We start from the raw sequence: 13,326 nt of genomic DNA on the forward strand, positions 1-13,326 counted from the left end.
TGCCAAACCTGATAACTTGATTACCTGCATTTAATATTCACATGGTGGAAGGAGAGAACTAAATTTGACTACACACTCACACACACACTCACACACACACACACACACACACACACACACACACAAGCACACAATATACAAAATGAAATATTTTTTAAACTATTATGATAATGTTAATGAATGTTCTACAACTAATGCTGACATATGGATGAAACATATATTATGTTGAATAAAAGCAGTAATATACAAACTAGCAAAACTATAAAACACTATTTGCATACTGTTTAAATATAGGTAAAATTGAACTTTGTTATACAGGAATTGCTAAAACCCAAATTAAGATATCAGAAGAATGGTTCTTAATAAGGGGGGAAAACTTCATTTTTAAAAATGTACACTGAACTTTCAGGGTATTGATAGTGTTTTCTGTATGGAGCAAGTAAATTCCTGAGTTGGACGTGTGTTTTTTGACATGGTCAAGACTCTGTCAAGGATTCAGACCCACGGCAATGCCAAAGCCTTTTCTATCCCTATTGCAAGGCTCAGAGAGATGGGAAAGTATTCCTCATACTTGAGTGTGAATGTTGACTGCTTATGAAGAAAATGTCCATCATAGCTTTCACCCCCCCACCTCAGATATTGTGGCGTGAAGACTGCTTTCTTACGAAGACTCTGCCTACATGGATTAGCTAAACCTACCTCCTAGTTCAGGTGTATATAATTATGTTGCTTCATCTACAGATTTGGTTAAATCCTTATCAAAACTCCAAGACAATTCTTCATGGAAATAAAAAAAATATATTTTTTTAAATTCCTATGGAAACACACACACACACACACACACACATACACACACACACACACAGAGGGGATCTAAAGCAATCCTGCATATTAAAAGAACTGATAGAGAAGAGAGGCAGCTCAGCAGTTAGGAGCACTGACTGATGTTCCAGAGGACCTGAGTTCAATTCCCAGGCTGTCTGGTGCCTGATTATGCCAGGATTAAAAATTAATTCATTCATTAATTAATTCATTCATTAATGAATTAATTAATGAATGAATAAAAGAACTAATGAGTGTATCACCATCACAGACTTCAAGCTTTATGAGAGATCTATAGTAATATCAACAGCATTGTATTAGCATAAAAACAGACATACTGATCAACAGAATGGAATTAAAGACCCAGGCATAATTCCACAAACCTAGAGACACCTGATTTTTGACAAAGAAACAAAAAAATACATACTGGAAAATATAGCATCTTCAGCAAATGGTACTTGTCAAACTGGATAAGTACATGGAGAAGAATGAAAGTAAATTCGTATCTACCACCCTACACAAAACTCAGCTACAGTTGAATGTAAGATCTCACTCAACATAAGACTTGATACCATGATTCTGATATAAGAGAATGTAGGCACTAGGCTTGAACTCATTGGCACAAGAGAGGATTTTCTGAAAATGACACCCATTCCACAGGAATTAAGACTAATAATCAATAAATGAGAAATAATGAATCTGAAAAGCTTCTGTGCAGCCAAGAATATCACCATTCAGGCAATGTGGTAGCCTAGAAAATGAGAAAATAAAGTATTTACCAACTATATATCACAGAGTGTTAATATCTAGAATATACAAAGAAATTTACAAAACTGAAAATAAAAAGCAAAATAACCCAAACAATAATGGGGTATATAATTTAGCAGAGAGTTCTCAAAAGATAAACACAAATGACTATGAAACACTTTTTATAACTGTTCAGTCCCCTTATCTGACAGGACATGAAAGTTAAAACTACTTTGAGATTTCACCGAACTCTGGGCACCATTTGTAGACGGATTTTTCTTTTGAAGCTGCCACCTCACAAAAAAAATGACATGAAGACATTATTAATTATGAATGCCTGACCTTAGCTTAGACTTGTTTCTAACTAGCTCTCATGACTTAATTTATCCCATTTTTTAAATCTATGTTCTTCCACTCACTCATTACCTCATATCCATTTTGCCCATCCTAGTTATTCTGCATCTGGCTGGTGATTCCTCCTTTCTTCTTTCCAGAGCTCTCGATTCTCAGAAGTCCCACCTAACCTCTTCCTGCCTGGCTAATGGCCATTCAGCTCTTTATTAAACCAATGACAGTGACACATCTTCACTCAGGGCAAAGGAATATTCTACAATAGTGAAGGAAACCATTGAAAACAGAAAACTGGTGAACATGTGTTTAAACAAAGGGACCATATTCTAGTCCCAGCAAACAACAGAACTTGGCAGCTTTGACAACATGCACTGAATGAATTTCTGCATCATGGTACAGCTACAAGCCTATGGAGGCCAGGGAGTAGAATTACTCCCATAACATTTGTGCCACCATGGTACTAGTAATTGTCCATGTACTGGCTCTTTTCTTATGTGTCAACTTGACACAAACTAGAGTCATCAGAGGACGGAGCCTCAGTTAAGGAAATGTCTCGATGAGATCCAGCTGTAAGGCATTTTCTCATTTAGTGATCAATAGGGGAGGAGGGCCCAGCCCATGGTGGGTGGTGCCATCCCTAGGCTGCTGGTCCTGGGTTTTGTAAGAAGATGTACTGAGCAATCTAGGGGAGCAAGCCAGTATAGGCAGTACCCCTCCATGGCCTATGCATCAGCTCCTGCCTTCAGGATCCTGCTCTGCTTGAGTTCCTATCCTGACTTCCTTCAGTGATGAACAGCAATGCTGAAATGTAAGTCAAGTAAACCTTTTCCTCTACAACTGGCCTTTTGATCATGGATTTTTGTCACAGCAATAGAAACCCTAACTAAGACAGTCCACTTATTTTTTTAACTGGATTTAAGGACCCTAAGTAAGATGAAACCCATACCTGACACTACTAAATTGAAGTGACCATGACCTGAGACAAAGTAGGTCACTGGCCCTAGGGGGAAACCAACTATTCTCATTCTGCTAAAGGAACACAGGCATAAAATGACTACTAAGGTCATATTGCTATACCCATCAATCAAAGCACCACTCAACCCTCATCAGAGAAGCTTTTTGTCTCTTTAGATGATACTAAAACAGAGGTCCACAACTGGACAATATGCAGAGAGTGAAAGACTTTGGAGAACTCAACCCAAAATGGGATGTGTTTATAAAAGCCCTCTCTAAAGGCTCAGAAATCTAGGCAGAAGAGGGGGCAGAAAAATTGTAAGAGCCAGAGTTGGTGTATGACTCCAGGGAAACAGCATCTTCAGATAAAACGGGCCTGATGCACATATGAACTCAAAGAGAATGTGAAAGTAAGTGTTCACAAGACCTACATACGTACAAACCAGACAAAATCTCAGCATGGAAAAGGAGAAGTGGACACGAAGTCTCATCCTAACCCAGAAAGTAGTTACAATTCATACCCCATGTGAAATGGAAATCAGTTTTCTCCAATGGAGTGTCACTGGGTATATCAATCACCCTCTAGAGCAGGCCCCATGCCTAGGAGTAGTTGGCTGACACAAAACAGACTTCATGTTTGTTTTGTTTTGAAATTTTTTTCCTTATTGGGGTTTGTTATCTTTGTTTGTTTTAATTTTTGTTTTCTTTATTTTATTTTTGAGAGAAAAATAACATGAAGTTGGGTGGGTAGGGAGGTGGGAAAGATCTAGGAAGAGTTAGAAGGAAAAGAATATGACCAAAATACATTGTATGCAACAATTTTAAATAGAAGTAATTATTACAATAATAACCCTGCCTACTTGTTTATATGTATGTAATAACTCTGCCTCTATGTTCAGCTATATGCAATAACCCCATTTCCCTTTTCAGCTATAAATAATAAATATGCTATAAATAAATAAGCTTCTGAGGCTTCTCTATCAGAGATCCCTGTCTACCCAGTCTCAGCTTTTCTATGTCTATGTGTTTGTCTTTTTTTTCTTTTCTTTCTTACATTTTGTTTGTTTGTTGTTTGTTTTGTTTTTCCAAGACAGGTTTTTTTGGTGTATTCCCTGGCTGTCCTGACACATTTTTTGTAAATAATGCTGGCCTCAAACTCAGAGAGCTGGATGCCTCTGCCTCCAGATTGGTAGGATAAAAGGTGTGCACCACCAGGCCTGGCTTTGTCGTTTTGTTGTTGTTGTTTGGTTGTTGATTTATTTTTTATTTTGCTTTTACTTCCCTTACTGTCCTGTCCCCATTTATGTCGATCCATGGAGGTGTGCAGAGCATGGCAGTTCCTTCCTTCCTTCCTTCCTTCCTTCCTTCCTTCCTTCCTTCCTTCCTTCCTTCCTTCCTGTATTTCTTTCTTTTAAATTAGTAAATACAAGTATATATTCTTATAGGGCACCATGTAATTCTTTGATATATGTATAAATGATATAATATTCTAATAAAAATAAGTATATCTATCTCCTGAAATATTTATTTGTGATGAAAGCATAACAAATTGATGAATTACTATCCTCTAGCCAAAAAGATATACACTGTCTTTTTCTATATTCAGCCTACTGTTCAATAGCACCACAACTTGTTTTTCACTAACTATAACTTAATATACATTGACTGTTTTATCTTACTTCCCTCCCATCTATTCTCCTGAACATCTTGCAAACACTATTATACTTTTAAACTCTATAACAATAAGATTTGAGATTGTGCATGAGTAAGATCAAGTGATATTTGCCTTTCTACGCTACATATATTTTACTTGCATAATATACTCCACTTTTTCCTATTTTTCTAAATTATATGATTTCATTATTTTTGAATGACTATTATTCAATTGTATATGAATACTAAATTTTATTTATCTATTCATCCTTTGATGGATACTTCTGGTTTATTACATTTTTCCTTTTGTGTATAGTGCTACAACTAACATAATATTACAGATGTTGCTTCAACATATTAATTTAATCTCCACTGGACATGTTAGGTAATAGAATTGCTGGATCTTACAGTAATTTATTTATTTATTTACTTATTTATTTAGCTATTTAGTTAATTAGTTAATTAGTGTGTGTGAGAGAGAGAGAGAGACAGAGAGACAGAGAGAAAGGATTTTTGGGAGTCAAAGGACGACTTACAGTAGTCAGTTCTGTCCTTTTACCATGCGGGATCTGGGAACTGAACTCAAGAGATCAAGCATCTTTCCTTACTAAACCACCATTCTGGCACTGGAATGAGAGCTGTATTTCTTCTTTTTCTTTAAGCAGTGTCTACTCTAGTCTAATCGCTATAACTAACTTACATATCCGCTAGTGTTTAGCAATAATTCTTGTTTCTCTACATCTGCATCAGCATTTTCTTATCATTTTTATTGTGATCATTCTGTGTTGAGATCCTATATCACTGTGGTTTTGATTTGCATTTTCCTCATGCTTAGTGATGTTGATTTTTTTTCATATACCTGATAGCTATTAATATGTCTTCTGTTCAAAGTACTTTCTTCCTTGAGGAATTACACAGGAGTTATTTTACAATTATTTTGAATTTATACAATTATTGTATATATGGCTATACATCTATATATCTTCATATATATGGTGTGTGAGTTTTAATTTATGACAAAATGTAGATATAAGTTCTCTGATTTGTTAAAATACATTTTGCAAAATCTTTAGACAGAAGTTTATGCCCACCTTTGAACTGGAGACCTTAGGCACTTCTCTTAAATTTCTGATCTTCCATTTTACCATCTGTAAACTGAGAATTATTGTGCCTGAGCTTTATAAAATATCAAAAGAAACCTTAGATATGAATGGATATTCTATCTTGTAAATTACAGTGCAGATTTCTGGCATTACTGAGTGTGTGTGTGGTTGGAGAGGGGAATGTGGGGGGGGGCTTTTTTTTTTAAATAAATCAGACTTAAAAAAAACGGGAAAGAAAATAAGCAGGAGGCTATTATTAAGAGGTATTTATAAAAGAAGATCAAAAAAGTCAGGTAAAGATCTAGAAAAACATAACTTGGAACAATTAGAGGATGGGACAAACTGCAGCTTTTGGCACACCAATAGCCCAAGGGCATCACCACATGATAGCAGAACACAGAGATGAAAATCCTTGTGATTACCCAGGGCCATTAAGAAGCATGTCACTTGTGTCCACTGTCATTTCTCAAAAACTTGAGAATATAATACAAATATGTCCATCCAAATCACTAATTTTTTAGAATTCTTTTGTCATTTACAGCTAAAATTGCTATCAAACACAAACTTATCAAAAGTTAAATTAATAATAATAATTAATTTGCACTGAGTAATCTACCATACATCAAGTACAGTTCTAGAAAAACTACTCAGCTATCGTTTTGTTACTAATGAGATTAGAGATTGAGTGGCATTTCTTTAGACCTAACAGTGAAGATAAAATTTGAGCCCTGTTATAATCCAGCCTACATTCTGAACTCCTTCTATTTTTATAATACCAAGCTTTCATTTCTTAAAACCTAGTAAGATATGTTTTTAGAATAGATGTTTATTTGGGCACTCTCAAAGCCTAGAATTCTTATATACTCATTCATTTAAATGTATACAGTACTATTATCATACAACTCTTTTTATAGTAATCTGAAAGTTTCCATTTCTCAGGCTATTTTTTTGGTGAGTTATAGATACACAGTTATTATTTTAAGTGGCCTACATTAGAAATTTTCTCTGAGATATTTACAAATCCAGTGCAGCACTTTCACAAGATTGTGCTTATTTCTAGTGACTGACTGGGATGATAAAGTGAGATCTGGTGACAGCAAGGTAATAATATAATAGTAGTGACCAGGTTTTAGCAAATCCTTTAAGAGCCCATATTGAGAACGACATGTAGTGGAGATTAAAATTGAAATAAAATAAAATTAAGACAAATTATATCAATGTTACAATAAAATAAATGTTATTGAAGAGCACCCAGGTTCAACCCCTAGCACTCATATGTTGGCTCACAACCATCCATAACTCCTGTTTCAGAGAAACCAAAGCCCTCCCTTGACATCTGCAGGCACCAAATACGTATATGATACATAGACATACATAAAGAAAAACACTAATATACATAAATAAATCTTTAAAAATAACAATGCCATTACTATTTGTAACAATTATTAGATGTTATTGTCAGCCACTCTAATGAACATTTTTATAGATGTTGACACTTAATTCTCATAATAATTTCAGGAAGTAGACTCAATTGCCATTCTTATTTCCTAAAGATGAGTTCAAATCTCCTAATGAGTAAATGTCAGGGCTGAGATGTAAACCTAGCTCTGATCACCACTCATTTGATTTCTCTCTGTGCTATTCTGTGACGGTTTCCACATTTACATCCAAATGTATGTTAGTAATGGTACAGCAATTCAGTATACACACGATATTTACTAGTAAGAAAGGAGTTCCATAACTTCACTTTTCAAACAAACCAAAGATCAGGAAATTCTTTTAAATATCTTGTCTGGACTTATGGTTTCTTTGGGCATCCCTGCTTTCAACTATATCCCCAACCAATTTGACTGATCAATGTCTTACCCAAGGATAGAATCTAGTTTACAACCTCTGCAGTCTCTCTTCCTGAAAAGTAAGGAATCTTTGGCTTTGTCCCATGACCATATCTCCCAATTTGAGGAAACTACAGGCAAGCAATTTGTTGAACATTAAATTGTATCTTTCAACACTCAGTGTTGTCTATAAATCATTTCACTCCTTCTATAGCTCTCAACTTTTGACAGCATTTTGCTGTAAACAAATTTGGAGGCTATTCTGTGATTATTCCCACTTGGAACATATACTGTTTCCTCTCCATGAAACTAGAACAGAAGGTCTAATAGAAAGGAAATTATTAAGCATTCTACTGAGTTTTTTCCTCCAACAAAAACTAAGATAGAGGTCAATGAATAAGTATGTGCAGACTGGAACTTGAATCCTCTAGGGTGACTGTAGGCTAATTAATAATTAATGCCAGAGCCATGGTGTTTGAAATGCAGATGTGATAACTGGAGGCCTGGCAGAGCTGTTCAGAGGAAGCAGATTTAGATGCTATAGGGAATAGGCACTCCCTTGCCGGCTGGCTCAGAGAGCCAGCCTGGGTGCAAAGCAGGGCCTATGGTTTAGATTATATTCCCCTCAGCTGTTAATTACCTGAACCTACTTTGAAGTTCTTCTCTTTTTATCCTCTGCATGAAAAGAGATTGGTTCAGCCAAGGGACTTGGAGAAATGATCAAATACATGGGGTGGAGGGAAGGGGAGGTGGGAATAGAACTTCAGATATAAGAAGATAACGAAGAAAAACACATAGTAGAACATACAAGAACATACATTATTAGGAAATGTCGAATTGTGGTTCATTGTTTCAAGCACATTGTTTCTCTCAGTTATTCTAGTGAAGCTGACTTTTTAGTAAATGTGCAGAGTCTCTCTGAATAGATAAACAAAGAATTTCCACTTGTATTATTATACAAAGATTGGACATGAGATTATCACAGATGCTTTATAATGCTGTTTTTATTTCAATAAAGTCACTCGACCTGCACGTATTTAAAATCAGATAGTGATAATGGTAAAATTAATAGATTCTGCCACAAATTACTTGTTTGTGCTCAAATAATTCATTCTAAAACCATAAGTAGTAAGTGTCATTGCTTGGTAGGTAAAATTATATGTTAAGAAATTGTTAAAAATTAGATGCAGTTGGAGAGAATCTGAAAATAACTTCAGTTCAAAGCATTGTGATTTATTTTCAGAATGGATGTGTACATATGAAATATTAAGAAACATAGCCATTAACCGTTTCTGCAAGTCAACTCTGGCAACTTAGGTTGAATGTAAATTTACTGGACTTAAAGCTTTTTCCTGAAATAAATTCTATTCACAGTGAGCAGTATTCTCTTTTGGTATAAACAGATGAAACTTGTCTTTATATCTTTTACCGCACACTGATATTGATTTTAAAAAAAAAAAGTATCTCTGTGCATTGACACTGACACCTGTGGATGCAGTGTTATCTAATAAGTTGACATCAAATTGATACAAGCAATTGCCCATCTATGAAATCATCTGGATTTGAAGCTCTAGTTTATTGTCCACTTCAAACTTAAAAGTATGCATTGCAGAGCAGAGACCTTAAAAATTAAAGTGAACATGGAAATCATAAACTTATTTATTTCAATCTAATGCTCAAAAGTCCTAATTTCTAAATCTTAAGTCCAAAAGTCCTAAAAGTGAAAAAAAAACATACAAATGTGATGTTTACTTTCATGACAATTTTTCATCAAGTAACTGTAAGTGCAGTATTGTAATGCCAAAATCCCGGGTATTAGTGAAAAAGTAACATTTTCTCCAGGCTTTACATGTAAAGTCTGGGTGTTTAGTTCTGTTATTAAGAAAGGGGGGTGGGAAAACAAAGTGTTTCAAGACTATGCGCAGCAAGCCAGAAGCACTATTTGAAAAATCAACCACTTGGATAAGCCCGTAAGATGTTCATAGCTACAGCCCTTTCCTTTGTGGGTAATCACAATCTTTCATGTTTGTGGATAATATTCAATTTTAAAACACAGACACAGAACATAACATATTTCCAAAAATAGAACAGTACTGTTCAAAGTTGTGGTTCACATTTTTGAGTTACTGTTCCCCAAATCAAATAAAAGTACATTTTACACTGAACATATTAGTTTTGCTTTTATGATGCTAACAAATATATTTGCATATATATTTAATTTTAAAGCACCTCATCACTTGGCCAATCTGAGTTAAGAAGAATGGTATCTGAAAACAATCTTCTGATAAATTTCTAGGCATAAAAAGTTTCAGTTTAATGAAATGTGAGAATAGAGTTATAAAGAGAAAACTACAGTGATGCTACCCCAAGAATTTGATTAAACTTTCTACTTTATTTTAGCATTTCTCTTTTACACCCCACTACTCTCATTCTCTCAAACTGCAGCTTCTGCTAAAAATTAGATATCTTGTAAAAAAAAAAACATTTCATTTTTATGGTATATTTCTTAAAGTATTAATGTGATGTGGTGGTACAATCATGAAATTAAAATATTTTTAAATTGATGGAAAAAACAAACTCTCCACATAACAACCTGTATTTAAACCATAGAAACTGAAGGTCATAATTTATGTGTTTTACACATCTGTTTGGAAAAACTAAAGCTTTATACTCATGCAACTCTATGTGAATTATATTTTTAGCAATGTATGTTTTCCACAGTTTATTTTCAGTTGTGCACATAATGTAAAAATATTTTTGACTAGCAGTTCCTACATTCCTAAATAATAGCCAGTTTTTATGGCATTCTAAAATGTAGGTAGAATATTTAGTCTGTTTTGGATCTTTTTTACCTCCAGCTAAAAGGAGAGTGAAATGAAGTTCTCAGCTGCTTCTTAGTAAAACTGCTAGAAAAGTAAATAGATCTTAGCAAAAATATTTTTTCTGCCTCCAGTATGAGTGATTAATGTTGCAAGAACTATGTACTGTAAAGCAGAAGATTTCTTTACCCTGCAAAAGAAAAGTAAAGCATTGAAAGAGGATTTTAATGAAATCATAACATTAAAATAGTTTGTTAAGTCCCACTAATTTTCTAGGTGAAGGTTCTGAAGTGAATGTGAGGAAACATTAAAAAGGAATTGAATTTGCATTCCTTATGCTACAGGCACATGTTTACATGACCTTTAAAACAGAATTAAAGCCGTATCATCAGCAGCTGGAGGCAATTCACATTACCAAGGCAATCCAATCAGAATGCTAAACTAACTATAAAACATAAATTAAACTGATACAGAATCATCTTAATTCACTAGGTTTACTTGCAATGTACTTATATAATACTAGTCATTTCAAAGCAGTTTGCAGATCTGCCAAATGAGAAATAATCTAACATATCTGAAAACAGTGTCCAACTATGAGAATGAAAACTAGGAACACTTCAATGTACATTTCTCAAGAAGCCTTCATCATTGCTCAGAGTTCTCTTACTTAATGAACATTATTTACTTTCAACAATCACCTCCAAAAGCAAGCATCACACATAAAGACATAATGATCATTGCCATGCTGTAGACAAGACAGAGTTCATTTTCATGTCCAGGCGAACATTCAGAAGAGTTTGTAATGAATATTTAAAAGCTGATAAAATTTAACAGAACTTCTTTTTACACCAAACATCATCATATTATTCCCCACCGTTTTTCACACCTTCTAATAACATCATAGTTGTTTTATTTCATGAAATATATAAATGAATTTAATTTTAAATACAGTAGGATGAGTTACAGTTTTATATACAACTATTATAAGATTTGCTTTAAAGACATGAGAGGAGAAAGCATATCTGTAGTGCAAGTTAGCATTTCACTAAATGTGTTTTACAAAAGCTTGCTTTCTTTCCACTTGTAATAGTAAGATTTCAGGGGAAAATTCTCTTTTCCAAAGTGGTTCTATTTGTTTCTTTTAATTCATTTTCATCCTATTGAGAAATTTTAGCATACTCCTTAATGATACTGAAAGCACAAAAGTATGTTTGAGAATGCAATTCTTCTATTCTGAGAGAGTGCATATAAAAGGTGGAGGCTCCAGTACTGCTATTCATTATGAATGTGTTAACACAGGATACACAAGAAGCTAAAAGAAAACCAAGCCTCTCCATTTGTAAGACTCAGTTCTTGTGACTTTAAGATCCACAGTCAGAGTTGAGTTCATTACTCAGGGAAATTTACAAATAGGCTTGTTCTTCAGTGTGAAATGATTCAACTCTAATCTCTCTGTGTATCTCTCTGTCTCTGTCTCTGTCTCTCTCTCTCTCTCTCACACACACACACAAACAGATGTTTGGAATCCATTTATTTGTGGGGGAGATAACTAATATTTACATTTAACACCTGGGGAAAGATTACATTAAAGGTAATGATGAAAACAGATGTGATTCAACTATAGTTTTACTTCAAATAGGATTTCCAATTGTTCTCTTTAACTAGAAGGATGAAGTATAGATGGGGAAAAGAAAAACATTCATTCTCACTATCATTTTAGTGCATTAATATTTGACCTTTGATATTTACATTATCCTGAAGACTTTCCTTAATCATCTAAGGATCCCCATCCACCAGAATTAATAAAACACCAGAAATTTATCTTTTAGAGAAAGATATGAGGTTTAAATCTTGCTCTCTTCATTGTGAGGAAATTAACTTTATAGTGCCTAAACAAAAAATTTTAGTATGAATATCACCACAATGCACACTTATAGGAGTATTGTTCTCCTGAGAGAATCCCCATTGGCAGGAGGAGGGAAGACTGAAAGAGCAGAGCTGGAAAAAGCATCTTTCTGTGGCAAGTCTGGGCATTCTTTGGGGGAAAGGCAATACTTTAGATGCTTTACCTTAACATGGGCCTAAAGAGGGATACACTGAGTTTACGTGTACTTAGGCCTAGGATCAGTTTGTACTGCAAGATGCTAATGCTGCCCAGGGACAAAGATTCTCAACAAGACTAATCTAAGGCACAAGGCTGTTCAAAAGGCCCTGGAACATCACAGTGGCTTTGATGTTACACTAGATTCCTAACTCATTTTTCCATCATAAGGAGGAAGAAATCAACCTAGTCTCTATATTATAGATTCTGCTCCAAACAGAAGACTAGAGACACAGAAGTTGGGTGGTCATGGTGGCTAGGGACTAACAAAATACATCCTTCTTATAGTTGTCTTATTTTTACAATAGAACTCATTTGACTCAGAATTACCATCTGCAGAATTAAGACAAGATTTCTCAGTTGAATGTTCAAAATAACCATGATCTTTCCTCACCCCTAACTCAAGCATCAGCTCAAACCACCTCTGTTTGTATATGTTCAGGAGTTAAGGTCAGCCCAAGTCACTTTACTTCATCAGGGTGACAGCAAAGATCCCCAGGAAGTATTAGGTCCTGTTACTTCCCAAATTGTCCTCCTTACTTTGGGTTAGTTCTATAATATTGTTACCTGTCACCCTCCTTATGTTGGTGTAAGTAGACTTGAAATTGCCAGAACACCAGAATATACAGCACACTAGCCTCAAAGTAATTCACCAAGTAAGAAGACCTAGTCAGGAGCTATTGTTCTTCTACTAGCCAATTGAGCTCTTATATGTTGAAAAGAGGCTCTTAAAAGTTCTTAAATATAAAATTCACAGGCTGACATGTGTTCACATATGTGCATGTGCAAATGCATAATATGGACCAATTTATGTAACCAGAAGAACTGGAAATCAAGTGTTAGATTAGATAAACCTCTTCTGAAGTATAGGAGCCAAAAGGATTCCACAAATCCAGACCCAGAGGAAAGTGTTGTCAGTACGAAGAAACATTACAGAAGAT

Source organism: Peromyscus leucopus, chromosome X (assembly GCF_004664715.2).
Source record: "Peromyscus leucopus breed LL Stock chromosome X, UCI_PerLeu_2.1, whole genome shotgun sequence".
Classification (NCBI taxonomy): Eukaryota; Metazoa; Chordata; class Mammalia; order Rodentia; family Cricetidae; genus Peromyscus; species Peromyscus leucopus.